Consider the following 15,089-nt stretch of genomic DNA (forward strand, 5'->3'; position numbering starts at 1 on the left):
TACAATTTTGTTTGATTCCATGATGTATTTTACTGAACATGAGTATTTACAATGCAATACAATAATTTACAAATTATTTTAATTTACTGACAGTTACTTATATCTTGTCTTTTAACTTCATTAAAATCAGATTCTGCAGGTAAAATTACAATAATAAGGTGACTTGACTTGGACTTGACTTGACCTACTACAGGACTTGACTTGACTTGCCCAAGAAAAAAATACTTGGGACTTACTTGAGACTTGAAGGTAAAGATTTGAGACTTACTTGAGACTTGCACATGTGTGACTTGGTCCCATCTCTGCTAGATGGATGTCTGAAACACACAGGTACACCACCTGGAAGAGTACACAATCAGTTATTTAAAATATGTGTTATCGAGTTCTTGTTACTGAGTTCGAATTAATGATGGTGATAAAACATAATAAAAGTTAAAAATTCAAGTTCAAGCCGAATGTTAATTGTGCACAAAAAAGAAAACCATCATATCTGGCTCTTTAGCTGCAACGACAAATTTCAAAGGTCATTTAAAGAGGATACACCCTGAAGCACTTCAGGACTATGCAGGATTTCACAGCCTCATCAGCAAAGAAAAAGACTCCAGCCAACACCAAATACAAGCAAGAGCAAGTTGTTTGCAGGGTCCTTAATCACAGAGGTGTCACAAAAAAAGATTAGATGAGCTGATTGTTTGGTGATAGTGATAAAACATAATAAAAGTTAAAAGATTAGTTTTTTTTTTTTCGTTTTTTTTTATTTTTTATTTCCTACAGGGCAGGGGAAGGGAAGAGGTATATAAAATTAAAACAAAAGTTTCTAAGCAGTTGCACAAATCTAAAGGCTTTTTGGCATTCAGAATAGGCCCAGATAGATTTCAGCCTAATAGGGATACCAGCACTGAATCTTCAATTTCATATGTATTTTGTGTATTTTCAAAATACAAAATACTGTATTTGTATTTAAATACATTTTCCCACACAGTATTCTGTATTTGTATTTAAATACATTTTTCTACAAAGTATTTTGTATTTTAAATACATTTCCATGTATTTACGCCCATCTCTGAAGATAGCCATGTAGGATAACTTGTAATCCATAGACAGAATGAAGCAGTACCCTTACCCAAACTCTGCAGAAAACCTGTGGGATGAGCTGAAGAAGAGAGTCCATAAGTTGGAACCTGATAGATCTGCTAGAACAGGGATGGGCAACTTCGGGTCCAGGAGAGCCACTAGGTGTTTCTCAATGTCAAGGAAGGATCCTCGGAAGCCAGTATTTCGAGGATGCTACATCATCGACATCCGTCAAGGACTGTTCCAATGTCAAGGATCCTCTGAATTTCAACCAAGGACTGAGTCCTTCATTCGAAGAATATCCCATACACACGAAAGGATGCATATGTGTATCCTTCGCGCTCTTAAATCACCCACAATCCTATGCGCACAGCTTTTCTTTCTAACATTAGTTTGAAAATGCAAAAATGTCAGTGCGTTAACGGTTTTTATTTACGTTACCAAACATTTGTTATAACAGTAGTAAATATAAGTAAAGTTTGACGTTTAAATGCCAGTACAAATTACTACCGTATTGATATTGTAAATGATACAAATACAAATGGTTAACTGAACCGGACCTGCCATTTAACAATTGGTTGCTTCATTGGCATTTCTTTTATAAATAACTAGTTAAGTTGTCCAAAGTAATTTAATGATACCATTCACAGCGTTATTCAAACGGACCTTTTCACTGACGTAATGACGCAATTACGTGCACTTGCTAGCCTGTTCCATTTACATGTTCTCCGAATGCGAAGAGGAGTCTCGCCTAGCCTCTGAAGGAAGTGACTTGGAAGGATCAGTCCTTGCAGAGTTTGTCCTGCAGAGTTTACCGCCAACCCCAATCAAACACACCTGCCTGTAGCTTTCTAGTGATCTTGAAAGACATTGATTAGACTGGTTCAGGTGTGCTTGATTAGGGTTGGAGCTGAATTTTGCTGTACAGTGGGTCTTCAGGAACGAAGCTGCCCACCCCCCCCCCTTTTTTTTGGGGGGGGGGGGGGGGGGGGAGAAGACTGCCTTTGCCAGGATAACAGCTTTATGTTGGGTATATTTTTATCAAAATGTCATTATATATATATATATATATATATATATATATATATATATATATATATATATATATAATTATTATTAATATTTTTTAAAAACTATAACTTTTTACGTTTACCAATGTGTTTGACTTTACAGCTTATTATTATTATTATTATTATTATTGTTATCAACAGTAGTTTTATTTATTTATTTTTAACAGTAGTTCTTTTTATGTGTAAATATTAAAATATGCCTCCATAGCGCAAAGTGGAACCAGTAGGGTACAATGAGACTAATGCTGCATCGGAGTAAAAAAAAAAAAAAAAAAAAAACATTCAGTTTTATTATATGCTAAACCAATAGATGACACAAAAACTTGCTCTAGCATTTTGCTTAGCAAACTCATTTCACTAAGCACATGGTAATTTGGCTGTTCTTTTATAATGTTCTTAAATATGTTAGTATGTAGCAAATGAGAACCAATAACATTTTTGAATATATTTTAAGAGAAATATCTTGTTAATGAACACAAGAATATGTAAAGGCATCCTTGCTATTGGGGCTAAAGACACGAAAAATTAATACAATATTGAACAGCTTTGAACCAGATGTCCTAATAAAATTCCCTGTTCAAATTCCCGGAAACACAAAATGACTTATAATAAACACAATTTTTCATGTCCACAAAACTGGAAAAGTTACTCACATAAATAAATTATACAATATAACAGAGTTTGCTGGATGTAGAATGCTGTATAAATTTCCTTTCGATATTGGTGTCAAAATGGTTGTGAGTTTTTGTGTTTCTCTGAAAGGGATGTAGAAGCTGCAACAGCGTAAACAGACACACAAAGGGATCAGACTGTGTCAGAGTGCTCCAACACAACAACAGCCTTGTCAACAGGACCCCCACAGAGGAATTTTTATTTCATATATCTCATTATCCCTGTCAGACTAAAGAACGCACAAAAAGCTGCCTTTTGTTCTCGTATTCTATCTCCTGCATCTCACTCTAAATTAATTTTTGCATACAAACATGACTAATTGTTCTTCTACATTTGTGACGATGCCACAAATGGTAATTTTGGATAGCATTGTAAGGAGGTTCATATGAAAGTGTTCACTCATCAAGTTATGATATTTCAACACAGTGGGCACAATGCACAATTCAGGTGATGGTATAAGCATGCAGATGAAATCACACAATAATTTCTAGCTTTTCACAGCTCACTTTCATAGCCTTTACAATAGCCAAAGCTTTTTCAGCTTTTGAAAAGGATGGCCTAATTCACTCACATCAGTCATTGAAATTGCTACTTTGTTCAGAGTGTCGATATTAGCATCATAATTACAGAGAGAAGAAAACAAGCAGTGTGATTCATAGAGTTTTAGACAGTGTTCCTGCTGCTATGTCTCTCAAATCAAAATGCTGCTATCTTATGGATTCTTCATTAGTACAGATGGAAATGTGACACTGTCAAAATATATTTAATATTAATAATATGATTAGTGTTGCATTTTGGTAAAATAATAATAATAATAATTTCTTCATGAAATTATATATAAAACACAGCCTGTGACACATTCTGAAATATGAAAGATGGACAACAACCCCATATTTTAGTAGACAAATACAATGACACTTCAAATTTGATTTCAATCTTAAGGGATAATAATAATAATAATAATAATAATAATAATAATAATAATAATAATAATATCAATAATAATAATAATAATAATAATAACTGCACTCATCAGAAATAAAGAAAGGAATCATGTACTAGTCGTTGTGTTGTATTATTTGACAAAGGTTTAGATGATAATGAAAGATAATAGTTTTCTTAGAGCATAAGTTTTATTTGATTTAGAATTATGTGGTCATTATTTATTAATTACTAATGGGCTCCCTATATTTTTATTTTAGAAAACAGTTTCAAGTGTGAGGTAAGTTATATGAGGAAGGTTGGCTGGGCCCTTACTTACCTGTATAGTGGAGTTGGGGTTCCTTTTTTTAATATTTCTTACAGAACATGCTCACAAACCAATTAACTACCAAACAGGCAAAAACTTGCAGAAATTTTTTTGTAGATGTATTTATTAATATTGCTCTGTCATAATAATAACATTGGTAGGAGAAAAGAAGGAAGGGCCTTCATTATCGCCATTTTTCATGACTGTTAGTGGTTACTTCATAGTTATCTTTCTTGAACCTAAATTAGAAGATAATTAATAGTAGTTCTTCATATAGGTATGACAGAATTCATTAGTTATTGATTAGCTGACTATTACTTAATCAAAAACTTTTATTATATACTGACCAGTTAACAATCTTCCTTAGAAGTCAATAGTAGTGAATTAAGTGTTAATGAACAATTACCTATTAGTTCTGCTGTAATCCCTCATTAGTTTTTGTAATATTATATTAAACAATGTGGTAAATTTAATTTATTCAAAGTAAATAAATCAAAGTATTAGAAAACTATGCTATCACTTAATATTACTAATCGGAGTAATGTCTCAGTTACTTGTGTAGCCCTCATCCGCTGCTCAGCAGTGGTACAGCAACTGTGTTGATGGGACATTGAATCTCCATTCCCAAGTAACTAGACAGTTCCTTTCAGTCAGTCACTTTCAATGTCACATCGATGACAAACGAATTGGGAATTCCCACCAAAGCGCCCTGCTGCTGCCCCTTGCAATGCCCTGTGTAACCGTGCATTTACACCACCGCTGGCGAGAGTGTCGAAGTGACTGGAAATCATCCATTTTCAATGTGAGCCAGTGGCGAGTTCAGGTAAGCAGCGGCACAGCGCGGAGCATCTTGGATGGTGTGGGTGTTGAGGAGAAAATAAGTTAGTTCACCTTTATGGTTATGAGCTATATCACAGTTCTGCGGCAACCAATCAGAATATAGAAGTCCTCCGCTTGAAAAGATTCCAGAGAATCCAATCTTGTAACTCTGGTTCTGACCACATTAGTTCCCAAGCAAAATGGAGGAGAGGTTGGTTTTTGTGGTGGTGGGTTTCCCAATAATTTATGGTGGAAATTGATATGAATTTGATAATAAGGCTACTACTTATAATCAACATTTACACACTAGAACACGTTTTTCATTGAGAATACAATAAATTTGCTCAAAACAACACAGATTTGACCAACTACATTAAGGTTCCAGTACACTTCAACCAGGACAGTTTTTAATGTAGGTTTTACACAAATTAATGTTAATTAAAAGCCAAGGCTAGTAAACGTCTCCTATAAACTGCATGTTGAAATTAGATAAGCACCTAACCATGAAAACAAAAGCCATACCACACAAATGGCTTTTAATTTGTTTATTTCGTTAGCAAACATAAATATAATTGTCAAGTTATTTCCATCTATCAATTTTTTACTTCCACATTTAAAATATTTTTATGTGGTCAACTTATATCCTACTTGTGGTCAGTCTGCACAAAATCAACATGCTTGTTTACTTTTCGGCTCTTTTAAATAAAGTTTACAAAAAAAGTGGGTTCCATACTTTCGTTTTTTTTTTTTTTATTTGTGCTCTGCATTTAACCCATCCAAGTGCGCACACACAGCAGTGAGAAGTGAACACACCCCCAGAGCAGTAGGCAGCTATAGATCCAGCACCCGTGGAGCAACTGGGGGTTCAGTGCCTTACTCAAGGGCACTTCAGCCATGGGTATTGAAGGTGGAAGAGAGCGCTGTTGTTCATTCACTCCCTCCCACCTACAACTCCTGCCAGCACCGAGACTCAAACCGGCAACCTTCGGGTAAATAGTCCGGCTCTCTAACCATTAAGCCACAGCTGCCCCAAGACCAAACATTCGATCTAAGCTTCTAGGTCCTTCCTATTAGAAGATGGGATAGGGCTTACGCAGAGAAGGTTGATCACTGCTGTTCCTGCACTACCCACTTAGCAAGACTTGCATAACAACTGGATATGAAATTCTCTGGGGTTGCCTAGATCCTGTCAGGGTGGCTACACCTTTACAGAGATTGCAAAGCGGGCTCTGCCAAGGGAAGACATAGGCTTAGGGTAGTATACACACATGGGACTCCCTCAGGGTCACTACATATGGGCACCCAGCCTATCGCCTATTTTAAAAAATACAGCGAGTGAAGGCCTGACGCCAAATACTCCACCATGTCTGGCTGCTGAAGGTGGTGGAGGAACTCAACAAGGTTCACCTGACAGGGAACTCTCTGGAGCAAAAAAAAAAAAAAAAAAAAAACGGCACACTATGGTGCAGAAAGAAGGGGCCTATTGGTGCTTCTACTTGTTAAGGTGAGAACACAGGAGGATACTGGCTCAACATGAAGGCTGTAGAATCTAGCGAAAGGTTTGGGTGTTGGCAAGTCTGCAGGTTTACAAATATCTGTCACGGCTCGACGAACTGGTTCCACTTCAAGGTGTAAGTGTGTCTCATAGACGTTGCTCATGCTGAAGCGGTGGGGTCAACTAACTCTTGTGGTAGGTCACCTAGCCCCTGCGTCCCATCCAGGGACCAGAAACGGAGTTATCAGCGGTCTGGACACTGGTGCCACAGGGTGCCCCATCTCTGAAAAGGCAGATCCTTCTTCATAGGAATCCATCAAGGTGGGCCTGTCATGAGGAGCATCAGTTCTGGGAACCAGATCCAGTTGGGCCAATAGGGTACAACTAGCAAGTAGGCTTGCTGCGATATTCTGTGTTTTGATCTTTTATTTAAAAAAAAAAAATCTGAAAAATCTAAACTTTCATTGGATAATAAGAATTTATAATGGGGGGAAATATCATTATGAAATAAATGTTTTTCTCTAATACACATTGGCCACAATTAAGGACACCCCTAGAAATTCTTATGAGTGAAATAACTCATAATATATTCCCATTCATATTCACAAGTTTGAGTACTCTAGGGTGAATATGAACATGAAATTATCCAGCCATTGCTTCCTGTTTCACAGAAATATAAATGGGGGCAAATTTTAATTATGTCATTAATGACTCACCCTCTTGTCGTTCATCTTCGGAACACAGTTTAATATATTTTAGATGTAGTCCGAGAGCATTCTGTTCCTCCATTGAAAATCCATGTACGCTATACTGTCCATGTCCGAATGGTAATAAAACATCATCAAAGTAGTCCATGTGACATCAGAGGGTCAGTTAGAATTTGTTGAACCATTGAAAATACATTTTGGTTAAAAAAAATTTTTTACGACTTTATTCAACATTGTCTTTATTTCCCGGTCTGTTGTGAGTGTGTTCACAACACTCTAGTGTAGTGATGTCCGGTTCAAGAATGAATCATTCGATTTCACCAGTTCTTCTTGAACCAGTTCACCAAATTTAACTGAATCATTTGAAACGGTTTGCGTCTCCAATAAGCATTCATCCACAAATGACTTAAGCTGTTAACTATTTTAACATGGCTGTCACTCCCTCTGAGTTAGAATAAACCAATATCCCAGAGTAATTCATTTACTCAAACAGTACACTAACTGAACTGCTGTGAGAGAGAACTGAAGATGAACACCGAGCAGAGCCAAATAATGAATGAAAGATTGACTCTTCTCGAGTCTCGTTCACGCCCATGCGTGATTCAGCATGAAGCAAACTGACACAGCGCATCTGAACCGAACTGGTTCTTTTGGTGATTGATTCTGAACTGATTCTGTGCTAATGTTTTGAGTGCGGGTAAACCAAAGGCTTGAATGAAGGGCAATCATTGCCAATGGCGTCATTACGTCAAGCGCAAAAGAACCTGTGAACCGTTTTTCAAACGAATTATTGAATCGAACTGTCCGAAAAGAACCGGTTTGCGGAAAAGAACCGAACGTCCCATCACTACTGGTGATCGAAAACCGATGCAACTGGTTCTCGACTCGAGAATGAGTCAATCTTTCATTCGGTGAAAACAGGGATAAAAAGTACCCCATGTGTACAATGAAATATACTGCTGCATTTTTTATGTTGAGGGCCTATTTTTCTACTGGAGGTACTGGACATCTTGTTTAGATACATGGCTTCTTTGATTGTATAAAATACCAACAGATAAAAAATAAAAAATGACTGACTCTGTTAGAAATCTTATATTGGACCATGTTTGGATCATCCAACATACAATAATCCAAACACAATCCTCATAAACAACACAAAAAAGGGTCACTGAGTACAAGACCAAGCTTCTGCTATGGCCATTCCAGTTTCCTGGCCTGCACCCTATAGAAAATGAGTGTGGTGAACTGAAAAGCTGCACCACCAACATGGAGCTGGGAATCTAAAGGGTCTGAAGTGATTCTGGATGAAGGAATTGTCTCACCTTGTCAGGTGTTCTCTAACCTCATCATGCATTATTGGAAAAAAAATGTGAGCTGTTAAACTGACAAATGGAGGTTTAAAAAAGAATTCATTAAATGGTGTCCTTAATTGTGGCCAATGTGTATTAGAGAAAAACATTTATTTCATAATGATATCCCCCCCCCCATTTTAAATTCTAATTATCCAATGAAAGGTTAGATTTTTGTGAATTTTTAAAATAAATGATCAAAAGGATTAACAATGCAGATTCATTTTCACAGCCTTCTTTGATCATATTTATCAAGGGTGTCCATATTTTTGGGCATGACTGTATGTTAGTAATAAAAATCATTTTGTCATTTAGAGATTTACACTATAATTAAAAACTTGAATGAGGCTGTTCAATCCAGCATGCTGAAAGACATTCACATCACAGATAATCAGCAGGATATAGATCTGAAAATTAAAATTAGTCTGTGTTTTACTCACCCAGAGACATCCTATGTGTATATGACTTTCATCTCTCAGATGAATCCAGTCGGAGTTATATGAAAAATGTTCTTTGATCTTTCAAGCTCTATCATTTTAGCCAGAAAGTGTTGCATTGCTTCAGTCCAAAAGACCTGAAATAAAAAGGGCCCTTCCATCCATGCCCTTCCATGTTTCACACGGCTCTGGGGGGTGAACAAAGGCCTTCTGTAGCAAATCGATGCGTTTCTGAATTCTTGTGAATTCTTAATTTTTCTTTTGTTTGAACAAAAAAAATATGTGCTGTTTTTTTTTTTTTTTCAGATTTCAATATTAAATTAATTTATACCAAGGCACACAGGTCTGTGTTTATTTTTGCATACTTATTTTTTTTTAACCATGATGGAAAAAACAAAAAAAGATTTGTTATTGTTTTTTAAAATGCTATGCTGAAAAACATTTAAATTAGAACCGTACACACAAAATGCTGCCTGAAAAGAGTTTTGTTGATTTGTTAGATTCTTGCACTTTTAACAAATATTTGAAAAATGCACAAATGAATATAGAAAAAAATATATTTTAACCCTCTATGGTATGCATTAGGTCCGTGTACTTTTTCGTTCATTCATTATTCTATTTTGGAGGTCACATGGGAAACGAAAAATAAGTGAAATATGAATTTTTGCATTTCTGTATCACTTGTTAAATGGAATTGAATGTCATGTTTTCATCTGTTTTAGGGATTGAAAATAAAATACTGAACGCATTGAACAAAAGGAAAAAAAATAATAAAAAAGCCAGTCTGAACCGCGTTTGAGTCTATTTTTGACTTATATTTAGGTTGACCTGGCAGTACTACTCTTTGGGCGGGCTGGGAATTGCTTTGGATGGTTTTGTTTGATATTGTCATTTGGATGACATGGCTTATTTGATGGCATATTCCGAGACAATTTGTGATATGTTGCGAAGGCATGCGACACATGCAGATATTGCACAGCACCTTACGGACATTGGCGCAGGACGTGGCTGCTCTGTGATGAGTGTTCGACTATTTTGTAATGTTCACAACCTCAAGTGAGTAGTATCTGACGCACAGTTGGAAATTGCCGTTTCGTCAGCAATTGAAGAGGTAAGATTTTTTTTTAAGCCAACCTCAGATGATGTTCTTTATTTGAACAAGTTTCTTAATCATCTTCAACTTTTGTAGATTGGCCCAACATTTGGTCGAAGTTTATGACTGGTTACCTGGCGACCAAAGGGATTGTTGCTGCAGAAAATCAGGTTGGTGGAGTCCTGCACGGAAAATCTGATGGCGAGACTCTACCATGAAATGAATAAGCATTTGCAATTGCACTATCCTACTGCACTCTGGCTTGTGCCTCCTGCACCAAGCACTTTATGGACTAATTCACAACATGTATAGATTTTGTGATTTATGTAATACACTCCTGAACAAAATCTTAAGACCAGGGGATGCTTGCAAATTTTACACATTTCGCACTAGTGGATCATAACCGGGTTGTAAGTGCTGCTTCTGGAGTGTATGCCAAAAGAAGAAACAGGAGCAAGAGATAAAAAATAGAGAGTAGGCAATTTATTGAAAACTGCATTTAAAGTCAAACAGGCTTTTTATCAGCTGATCAAAAGTTTAAGACCATAGCCATAAAAAGGTCAAATCTTTACAAAAATATGGCTTTCATGTCATTGTTTTTCAAGCAGTCATACTGTCAAGAGCTCCTGATGGCAAAGGCAAAAAGGCTTTCTCTTTTTGAACATGGCAGGATTGTTGAGCTGCACAAGCAGTTTATTTTCAATAAACTGCCTACTCTCTATTTTTTGTCTCATGATCCTGTTTATACTTTTGGTATTTTGAAGCAGCACTTACAACCCGGTTATGATCCACTTGTGCGAAATGTGTAAAACTTGCGATGCATCCCATGGTCTTAAGATTTTGTTCAGGAGTGTATGCATGTATGTTGTCTGTGTTGGTGTGTTAATGTCATGTGTGATATGTGTGAGCACACCAAGACAAATCTCAATCAACTGCTGTTGAAATGGTTATAGCAAAACTTGAACTACTTTGAGCTGTATTGTAGTCTGTATAGGCAAATCCATTTCACACTTGTCATACATTTCATATTACAGGGCCTGCGGAACTTCAATCCGGTGCCATACTATGCTGCCTATATGGGGAATAAACTCCATTTAGACTCGCAATGTTTGGAGTGACACATGTGATTGGCATAGATGGATATTCTAGCAAAGTAGTGGCACATGCAACAATGCCTGTAAATAATAACCTCATTATTTATGAGGACGTTTACAGGTAGGCAATTTGTTCCATTCACATTTGTTAATGTAATGAAATTTTGCGCAAATGTAGCCTATACTAATTAGCAACCTTAAATAGCTCTAAAAAATACATGTCCTCTACCCACATTTTGCATTTCCACCATTTTCATGGTAATATTGACTGTAGTTTTAAACCTACTTACAATCAATCAACCTGTGTCAAACGTAGCTAACTACACCTCATCCCCAAGGATGTTTTACTGTAAATACAGCTCAACTCTGATCTCTTTCATGTCTTTATAATTCAAGGTCTGCTGTGGTAAACATGGCAAGTGTCACACACCTGGACTCATTTAGCTTGTTTTTGCCCGTGACCAGTTTCTGTCTTCCGTGTTTAGTTTGATTAGTTCCCAGGTGTCTATTATCTTCCTCATGTGTTCCATGTCCCTGTTAATTTAATGATTCCATCCACCTGTGTTTCCCCAATTATCTGTTGTACATAAGCCTTGTCCCTTCAGTTCTGTTTGGTTGGGTCTTCTCACTTGTGATCACTTGCTACTTACGTGTGTCTACCTCTGTGCTCCATGTTGGATATCCCCTGTGTTGGATATATTAAAAACCTTATTCCGTTTATCCTCGACTCCGTATTCCTTCAGGCAGCGTAAAACCGTGACAGAAGACCCGACCTAAAGAAGAAAATAGAAAACTGCGTGTTTTTTCCCTCCGTTTTGTTTTTGTGTTTTCAAAGTCTTTTTGTTTCGTAGTGTTCTATGGATCCCCTCTATCGTCCCGAATTCCTCATCCTTCTGCTGAAGCAGGAAGGACGCTCTCTCGAGGACCACACCAGATGGTTTCTCCTATTAGCTAATGCCACCAGCTACCCGGACGACGCGCTCTGCACCTTCTACAACACCAGCCTGAACTCCAAGTGCAGAGCGTTGTCGTCCGAAGATGGTCCTCGGGAGGATTTCGCCGCATACGTGGAGTGGACTCTGGCGAGAAATGGCTCATCTTTCACCTTCATCCCCATAGAGGATCTCGCCAGTCCCACTCCCGACCCAGAGACCAGCCAGCCACCATCACGCCGCACGGAGCCAGAGCCCACCGCAGCCGCAGAGTCCGAGCCATCCACTGACAGGGAGCCGGATCTCGAGAGCGCGACTGACCAGGTGTGTGAGCCGGCAACACCGTGCATCGTGGGAGTCCTCGTGGAGATCGAGGGCGTGGAGGAAAGCCCTGCCCACACTCCTGCGACTGAGGGTGAGCTGTATGCAGTCTCTGAAGATCGTATGGAGCAAGTTCTGGATCTAATGGACTGGTCTATGGAGGTAATCCCTAATTTTCCTGTTTCCCCGCTGGTTCCGTCCAGCCCTGATTCCCCTGTATACCCTCTCAGTCTCCCACTCCTACCTCCTCCAGTCATTTCCTTTGCTCCATTTCTGCTGGTTCCGCCCAGCCCTGAGTTTTCTGTTTCTCCGCTGGTTCCGCCCAGCCCTGAGTTTTCTGTTTCTCCGCTGGTTACGCCCAGCCCTGAGTTTTCTGTTTCTCCGCTGGTTACGCCCAGCCCTGAATTTCCTGTTTCTCCGCTGGTTACGCCCAGCCCTGAGTTTTCTGTTTCTCCGCTGGTTACGCCCAGCCTTGAATCTTCTGTGTCTCCGCTGGTTCCGCCCAGCTCTGAATCTTCTGTGTCTCCGCTGGTTCCGCCCAGCTCTGAATCTTCTGTGTCTCCGCTGGTTCCGCCCAGCTCTGAATCTTCTGTGTCTCCGCTGGTTCCGCCCAGCTCTGAATCTTCTGTGTCTCCGCTGGTTCCGCCCAGCTCTGAATCTTCTGTGTCTCCGCTGGTTCCGCCCAGCTCTGAATCTTCTGTGTCTCCGCTGGTTCCGCCCAGCTCTGAATCTTCTGTGTCTCCGCTGGTTCCGCCCAGCTCTGAATCTTCTGTGTCTCCGCTGGTTCCGCCCAGCTCTGAATCTTCTGTGTCTCCGCTGGTTCCGCCCAGCTCTGAATTTTCTGTTTCACCGCTGGTTCCGCCCAGCCATGATTTTTCTGTTTCACCGCTGGTTCCGCCCAGCCATGATTTTTCTGTTTCACCACTGGTTCCGCCCAGCCCTGAATCTTCTGTGTCTCCTGCATTCCCTCCCAGCCTCCCTCTCCCGCCTCCTCCCAAACCTGCTGGTCCCTCTACTCTTTCGCTGGTTCCGTCCAGTCCTGATCCTCCTGTCCTTCCTCCCATCCTTCTCCTCTCTCCTCCTCCTAGACCAGCCAGTTCCTCGCCATCCCTGCTGGTGCCAGTCAGTCCCGCAGCTCACCCTCAGTCCGCGCCATCGGGGCGCGGTGGTTCGCCGCTGGACTGCCAGTCTCCAGCTCCGCCTTGGCGTGTTAAGGCCCTGTCTCCGCCTCCAGCCTCCAAGCCCTGGACTCCTCCTCGGTCCTTCGACCCAGCGGCTCCGCCTTGGCTCTTAGCTCCCTCGTCTCCACCGTGGCCTGTCATCCCACCTGCTCCACCGGGCTCCCTCGTCCCTCCGGCTCCACCTTGGTCAGTCGTCGACCATCCGCCGCCTCGGGACTCCACTCCTCTGGTTCCACCTCGTCACTCCATCCCTCCGGCTCTGTCAGGCTCCTCCTTCCCTCCGGTTCCACCTCCATCCTCGGTCGCTCCGGCTCCACAGCGGTCTGCCAGGACCCTGCCTCCGCCTTGGTCGCCTGAGCCTTCTGCTCCACCTAGGCCCTCCGGAACCTCGACGTCCCCCTGGCTCTGCGGCTGTGCTGCTCCATCTTGGGCTCCTCACCCATCGGTGCAGTCTCCGCCTGTCGGCCCCCTGGTGTCGTCGACCCTTCCTTCACCATGGCTCCTCCCGCCGTCGACTCCACCTTGGATCTCCGTCCTGGCTGGTCTCTGGTGGACCATCTGGCTCCTCCTGCTCCTGTCTCCTCCCTGGCTCCTTCCTCCGTCGTCTCCTCCTTGGCTCCTCCTTCTGTGGTCCCTGTCTGCTGGCCCCCTCCTGGGAGTCCGTCCTCCACCGGAACCTCCTCCCAGGTTCCCACCCATGCCTCCCTCTGTTGTTTCTACGGTGCGAGGACGCACCTACCGGGAGGGGGGAGTACTGTCACACACCTGGACTCATTTAGCTTGTTTTTGCCCGTGACCAGTTTCTGTCTTCCGTGTTTAGTTTGATTAGTTCCCAGGTGTCTATTATCTTCCTCATGTGTTCCATGTCCCTGTTAATTTAATGATTCCATCCACCTGTGTTTCCCCAATTATCTGTTGTACATAAGCCTTGTCCCTTCAGTTCTGTTTGGTCGGGTCTTCTCACTTGTGATCACTTGCTACTTACGTGTGTCTACCTCTGTGCTCCATGTTGGATATCCCCTGTGTTGGATATATTAAAAACCTTATTCCGTTTATCCTCGACTCCGTATTCCTTCAGGCAGCGTAAAACCGTGACAGCAAGGAATTCTACTTGACACTCTTCATTCAGGAATTCTTGCATCTCACAGACATTGTAAGGACAAACCACCATACTACCAAAGCACATCAACAAAGTAAAACAAATAAATATAAAGAAAGAAAGGAGTATGCAGACATTTCAAAAACATTCACACATGTAGTTGTTGTGGACTACGCCTTAGTTACATTTAGTAATTTAATTGATGCTTTTATCCAATCAACTTACAACCAAGAACAAATATCCAAGCTACAATTCAACAAAATCCTTGGTTTAAAGAGTGTAAAATTAAAGCTACGTTTTACTTACTCCAAAAGACCTCTAAAATATTTTCACCCCTTACTATGCTCCATAAACACACATTAATATTTATTTGTTCTATAGAATCATAAAGTTGAGCGGATGTGGCCTGAGGTTAATAGCAGGGTCAGTTACCCACTGAAAGAGGCCCTTATCCACTTTACAGACCAAGGACTCCTGGACATGGACTGCAACATCAG

Source organism: Carassius auratus, unplaced genomic scaffold (genome assembly GCF_003368295.1).
Source record: "Carassius auratus strain Wakin unplaced genomic scaffold, ASM336829v1 scaf_tig00214206, whole genome shotgun sequence".
Lineage (NCBI taxonomy): Eukaryota > Metazoa > Chordata > Actinopteri > Cypriniformes > Cyprinidae > Carassius > Carassius auratus.